Here is a 7555-nt window from a genome sequence, read left to right as displayed (position 1 = left end):
GTCCCGCCAGCCTGTTGCTTCCCCCCTTCCCCTCCGCCACGCCGCGGCCCCCCGGGCCCTCCGGTGGGATGCAGCCCAAGAGTGTAAGGGTCGCGGTCCTTCCCCTCGGAACACCACGCACACCCCCCGCCGCCCGCTCCACATGGGGGCTCCGGGCAGTGCCTCGGCAGCTCTGGGCTGTGTCTAGTCTGTACCTCAGTTTCTCTCGGCCACAAAGCAAGCGTTATCACACCTTCCTCCCTCTCAGGGACGCTGCCAGGAAAAATACACTAATTTACAGAAGATGTCCGGGAAGGAGAGATAAGGGACGCAGAAAAGCTGCTAAGTGCCAAAGAAAGAGTTCTTTCCTTTCCCCTCCCTGTAATAGGATAGTGTGGAAGAGAAACTTAAAATCTCAGGGGTTTTTACCTCATTACCAAGTGCCTGACCTGACACTTGCATTAAATCTACATTTCACATTATGACAGATGTTGTGCTTTCTTTGAACTGAAAGGGAGGAACGTCGTTTTGGCACTCTGAAAGTGTTAACATCCAGCTTGAAGAAAGTTTTGCAATTGCGAAAAGACACACTCTACCCAGCTATATGAAAGCCATATGAGAGTCTTGAAATGTTGATTTGGCTTACTTGTTCTTTAATACCTTATGCAAGGCTATTTCTGAATCACTAGTGGCAAAGTGAGTACTTAATAAAAAGTGAGATTACAGAGCTGTGGTTCGTGCCCAGTTAGCTGTTATCAAAGCTGACCTGGAGACGAAAGGAAAAAGAAGAAGATAAGTGTAGTCACAATTGCATTTGCTCAAAATTCTTCCCAAAAGTGATGATACGGTGTGTCTGTTTCAGCCTATTAATCTGAAACTGCTTTTGCAGATGTTGGGTATTCACTAAAACGCTACTCCCGAATCTGCTAATTCCAGATAAGTAAATAACTAAACAATATTTTTGACAATAATATGTGGTGAAGTAGGGATGCAACTACTGTCCCTGGGGGATTGTAACATTCTTAACATTGCCAATTATGTCTTCAGGGCAAGGGTTTGGTTTGATTAGGTTTTATTCTTGTAGACTGTGGTCTGTAAACAGGCTGGATAACCTTACACACTTGGAAAGCCCTGAAGACATTATTAATCTCATACTCATTTTCTTTAGCTATACTTCTTATAAGCATTGTATAGTGATCAGAGATGTGGAATATCAAAAAGCAAAAAAAATTGTGCTGTATCATCCACGAGTACTGACTCATTGTCTAAATTGCAGCTCAGCTCATGACTGCTCTATTTGATATTAGTCAGATGAGATGCACTCTGCAAGGTTCATCCTCTAGATACTTCTAACCAACATGAATGACAGTTATGTGCAGTACAATTATTTTGTGTTGTGCGTATGCTTACACAATACTGTGTATTATATCCATGTATAAATGTACATAAACAAGATACTGAGCATTCATATGATGTACAGGCCCAGTTCTGTTACTTTTTATGCCTGCATAAGTCAGAGATGTCTCTGCTGACGACTGTCAAGTCACAATAATGTAAAATTGACATAGTTAAAAGGACCCCTAATTGTGTGTTTTGTACACAGAGACACATGCACACACACACTTGTATTCAAAGACTCTTCAACAACTTGAAATACAAACTTTCATCTCCAAAACCAGTGTTAGCAATAGCCCTCAAACATTGCACATGATCATGTTTTCACATAAAAGCTACTGCTGATGTTGTGGGATGACCTAACCGCTACTCTTATGGCTACAGCCAGATTTAGTTTGCTGTGACAGTTTATAACAGACTTTTCCACTGCTTCTCCTCTATCCAGACTGCCATCTGCAAAGAGTTTATGTTTTAAAGGCTGAAATGAAAGCTGCACTGGAAGAGCTGTACCTGAAATACTGTTAAAATAATGCATCATAAAACAGGTTCTCAAGTTGACTCTCAAATTCGTGAACTCCTGCTAAGGTCATACTGACCCCACGCAGATAAATCTTGTAACAAAGTGAATAATGCTTTATGCAAGTAACTCAAGACAATCCTAATATGCAAGATTAATTGTAGGTAATTGTGACACCAAGAAATAGTCACTCCTGTTTTGTTCCCACAGTTAACATGTCCCTTACTTATTAGCTCCAATTAGTTTCCATGGTAGCCAGCAGCGACTTTAAGCCAGGGCACCGAGCTTCACTCAGCATTGCCTAGACTAAACTCATCACCTTTCCCCCAGATGGCCTTGGCAGTTTTTTGTGTCTGTATGGACACAAGTACACATTCACACACGTGCACTTCTCCTCAAGAACCTCATGTAATTCTCAGCTCTGTCATTTTCAGCTCTCAAAAGTAATTAAAGGGGATTTTTAATGGTTCCTGTAGCAATATCAGTCTATCTCCTGCCAATATGAACAGAATCTGCTTTTTTATTTCTTGCATCATTATAAATGTACCCTGGATTCAATTAGTTTTGAAGAGTTTATATAGGAACAGGAGAGGTTCTATAACACAACCATAAATCCACAGACAAGTCCACGGTCAAATTCTAGCCTAAAATGTACACATGCAGAGGCTCATGTTGAGCCTGGGTGATATATTGATGATTTAATATTGAACCAAATAACAGGTTCAAAGAAGCATAGAAAGATATGCTTTTTCATAAGGATCAGAATAAAGACTTGGAACTCCTTGATGCAGGATGCAGTGGATGAAAAAAATGACATGTATTCAAGTGTTTGGTCAAGTTTGTGGAAAAAAATATTTACTCATAGCAATTGAATACAAATACAGAACTTCTGATACAGGGAATCCCTGAACTATCTGGAAAGGTTCTCTGACAAGTATCATTCTGTGCTTGTCCTATTCTTACACTTTGAACCAAGCACCTACTATTTTCCACTAATGGAGGGTGCCAAGCCTAATGTACTCATGATTTAGAGTGGTACAGCTGTTCTTTCTTTCTTAAAGAATTTAGCCATTGGTAGTTTTTGGGCCTCATCGTGGGTAGTATAAGAGAGATGAATTCCTTTCAAGAACTTTAGCCAAGATTTTTAAAGGTTGGCTCATAAATCTGTATTCAGGAATCTAAGTAAAAATGGTCTGATCAAAAGTATTGAGTATATAGCTGCTGCTACTGAAATCAGCAGTTAATTTTACTTTTTTCCATATGTAGGCATTCCAAAGTCAGACAAGGGCTCATGTAAAATTTGGGTGCTGAATCCTGAACTATATTCTGTGCAAAACTCTGTTCAGCTGTTTCCTAACCTGGAGTCACCTAAATTCCACAGACATATGTTCTTTTACAAGTGTTCCCCTGGTACCTCTGCGCATTCCCCCATGCTGAAAGCCCATGCCTAAGGCCAAGCAAGATTCAGGAGTCAGGCATTCCTTCACTTCAGTCCTCTGAATTGCTTCACTGGTCTCTCAGAGTGCACCTACCAAACTTGGAGAGATTTGAGTGGCACAGTTAAAGATGAGCTCTTCTAAAACCTGACCAGAGGAAGAAGAAATCGGTAACTTCTAGGACACTCAACCAAATACCCACTGAGGTAGCTTTCTCCTCACTGTGCCTATTCAAACCCATTCATTTGAACATAATATTCCAACAACGATTATTCTGTGTAAAAATACAATAAAGTTAATGTGCAAAAAATACTGAAAGATTCAGTGAGTTATATACAGTGTAAGTACAGGAAAAGTCAGGATTTTGTGTCCTAGAAGCATGGATGCTATCTCAGGTGTCCCAGAACAATTTCCATATTTTCTGGGGTAATGAGCATATGTGTGTACTCTCTCAGCATGAATCCATGCATAAGCTAGGTACAAAAGGACTGCTGCTTTAGAAATGCATTAAGGGTGCAGTTCCAGACTCACGATTACCTGCCTGCGCATAGCTGTTGTGGGGTGGAAGAATCTAGCTTTCAATTTTAAAGGAAGCTCTTGTACCCTCCTCCATCTTCCCTGCAACAGAATCAGATAGTATGGAAGTTATATCCAACTACAATTTATCTCAGGTCTGCAATGCTAAAAATAGTTCCCCTGAGGGGTAACTAGAACAGAGGATAGAGTGCAGGTGAGACAGACAAAGGTTCATAATTGACTGACATAATTGACATCACAGGGCTTTACAATTTGTCAGATTATTGTCATCACTATCACTTGCCCCCAGAAGAAGGTTAATGGTTGCAATGATTGTCAGTCCCAAATTTATGTTGCTTCACTTGCATCCCTTCCCAAAATACTCATTCTCCCCAGTTACTGTTTCTTCTAAGATATCTCCCTTATTAGTGGTTGCATAGTAATTCAGTACCAAACAAGGGCACTGCAATAATGACAAAAAGACATTTCTTACCCTAGCAGGAGAGCTTGTTAGATTTGTCGTAGCTAAACTTTTTTTTTTTTTTTTTTAATATCTAAAAATAAAAAAGAAGAAATACCACAACAAATGAAAACTCTGTGTATTGGTCATGTCATGCTTAGGGAAAAAGATAACAAAGCCAGCAAAAGTTTTTCCAAGCTAGACCCTAATATGAGGATTTAATGCACTGAGAAGCTGGGGTTCTTCCCTTCTCAGCTGCCAGTTGGCCAAGAGTTCCAGCTCCAGCACAGTAAACAAGTGATCAGTTAGTCTGGGCAGAGCTCAACACACCAGACAGTTGGAAATAGGGGCAAATAAAGGCAGGAAAATCAACAGAATTAACCAGTCAGCACAAGATAGGTGATCCCATGCTCAGCAGTAGGGAAAGCGCTAAGGGGAGAGTATACATGGAGTCTATAAGGCTTTAAAGTGTGAGAACTCAGTGAGCAATGTGCTCTCAGAACTTGTGCTGACTTCACATTTTTGGACAGTGTTCAATTTCATTACTGAAAAAATTTGAGGTAAACCATCCAATACTTAACAAAAATTGAAAAAATGCCAAAAATTTAGAAGCCAGAATGTCTCATAGCTTTTAATGTTAATTATTAGTAAACTGATGACCAATGGTCATCTTTAAGTCCCTCCCTCTTACATAATTCACATTACTCAAAACTTTCAGCCTGAAAAAAAATTGCAATGATAAAGAATGAAGGACTTGAATGACTCCTAGGTTAAACTAATCAAAATCAGCAGAATTTTAATTGTGAAGGTTCAATCTTACCATTTCACCCTTTGAGTATGTCTCTAATATTACATATAGTCAAGGTACCACTTGCCTAAAAAACCAAATATGTTCATGATGTTGTTCTGGACAGAGCGTGGGAATACACATAGTTTAACATACAGATTCATTTTTTCCTAGAGAGTCAAGGAAGCAACAGCCCCTGTAGCCCTCTTATTTTTATAACAAAGCATCAGCAAATCCCATAACACTTTAGGAAAATATTTCATTTAACCCCTTTGCAATCTCATCTCAGACATAACGATGAGAATATTTGAGAGCAGAAAGACCAAACGTGTTGCAGGACCTCTGTATAGCAAATTTTATATTATAGCAGGGACCTTTCAGTCTCACTTCTTCTGTTCTCACTGAGTAAACAGGCCAATATGCTTAGCTTGCCTCATATATAATTAACTTCAGAGTTGCACCTGCTAAGACAATTAACCTCAAGGGAATTGGCACCTAAAGTAAGCACCTACAAGTAGACGGGTAGGCTAATGCAGCCATAATAACAGGCAGACTCACTCAAGGCTCTCTTGACCTTAACATAGTCGTAACACCTAAGGTAAGAACATACTAAAGTTATAATATAGTCCCAAGTCACCAAAAGAATGATAAGACAGTATTCATTGCATGGGAGAGTGTGTCTACTGGAGCCAAGTTTTCCTAGCATTGTCTTGGGTGCCACTATTACCTTCTCCTACACATAGGAATGACTTAAATGCCAATATCCATCCCTAAAAAACTCTGTGTAGACATGTATAAATAATGTTGATATGTAGAATTAAATACATATGCATATATAAAATATATGTATGTATTGGATTATATGTATGTAATTCTACATCTAAATTCTTGTTGCTAGGCCTAAACTAAGGGCAACATAGATTGAAAAACTAATACAAACATAATAAAAAAGTATGTTTACAAACATGACCTTCAGATAACAATTCAAATGTAGCCAGCTACTTTAAGAAAATAAAAGAAGAAAGTTAATATGATTATCTCACCAACCCAAAGCACTCGTCATTCCCTTTCTATGTGTCAAAAGCCCAGAATATTCTCACTCTACTATCAAAGCCTCTAGTTTGCCTCCTGAAAACACTTACGGCTCACATCTTGTGTCATTAAAAAGAATTCATTGTAGAGAAAACTAAAAAGAGAGGACAGAGTAAAAACTGAAATGTATTATTGAAAATAGCCAAGAGGGAACTGTTAAAGAGGGGTGGAGAGTTGCTGGAAGACATCATGATTATTTTGCAGGTCAGAATAATCCCTCTAGATGTGCAAAAATTCCCAGGAACAGGTGTAGATCCTGTACTGGTGTTGATGGGAGTTTTCAGTGATAAGAGAGATGTCATTTCTGCCCCTCTTTGCACTTTCTCTTCAACTTTTGTGGCACACCCTCATGGCTTCCCTCTTTCTCTCTCAGTACTCACTGCTTTCCCCACTGCCCTTTAACACAGCAGTCACATTTCCTGACTCAGGCAGTCCCTAGGCACTTCACAGACAGTGACCACTAAAGGGGAAGGGACACAGGAGAGGCTAGGACTGAAAGGAGCAAAATAGTAGTCTGGCTGGAAAAGTGTTTGCTGTTCCTATGCCACCGTGGGCTTGAGTAGCTCCCCATCTCCAGTCATCCTTCCTTTCCCTTCCCTTCCCTTCCCTTCCCTTCCCTTCCCTTCCCTTCCCTTCCCTTCCCTTCCCTTCCCTTCCCTTCCCTTCCCTTCCCTTCCCTTCCCTTCCCTTCCCTTCCCTTCCCTTCCCTTCCCTTCCCTTCCCTTCCCTTCCCTTCCCTTCCCTTCCCTTCCCTTCCCTTCCCTTCCCTTCCCTTCCCTTCCCTTCCCTTCCCTTCCCTTCCCTTCCCTTCCCTTCCCTTCCCTTCCCTTCCCTTCCCTTCCCTTCCCTTCCCTTCCCTTCCCTTCCCTTCCCTTCCCTTCCCTTCCCTTCCCTTCCCTTCCCTTCCCTTCCCTTCCCTTCCCTTCCCTTCCCTTCCCTTCCCTTCCCTTCCCTTCCCTTCCCTTCCCTTCCCTTCCCTTCCCTTCCCTTCCCTTCCCTTCCCTTCCCTTCCCTTCCCTTCCCTTCCCTTCCCTTCCCTTCCCTTCCCTTCCCTTCCCTTCCCTTCCCTTCCCTTCCCTTCCCTTCCCTTCCCTTCCCTTCCCTTCCCTTCCCTTCCCTTCCCTTCCCTTCCCTTCCCTTCCCTTCCCTTCCCTTCCCTTCCCTTCCCTTCCCTTCCCTTCCCTTCCCTTCCCTTCCCTTCCCTTCCCTTCCCTTCCCTTCCCTTCCCTTCCCTTCCCTTCCCTTCCCTTCCCTTCCCTTCCCTTCCCTTCCCTTCCCTTCCCTTCCCTTCCCTTCCCTTCCCTTCCCTTCCCTTCCCTTCCCTTCCCTTCCCTTCCCTTCCCTTCCCTTCCCTTCCCTTCCCTTCCCTTCCC

The sequence above is a fragment of the Athene cunicularia genome (genome assembly GCF_003259725.1).
Source record: "Athene cunicularia isolate RWA chromosome 2 unlocalized genomic scaffold, athCun1 chr2_part1, whole genome shotgun sequence".
In the NCBI taxonomy this organism is placed as follows: Eukaryota; Metazoa; Chordata; class Aves; order Strigiformes; family Strigidae; genus Athene; species Athene cunicularia.
The sequence above is the reverse complement of the archived record's forward strand: the minus strand, read 5'-3'. Positions refer to the sequence as shown.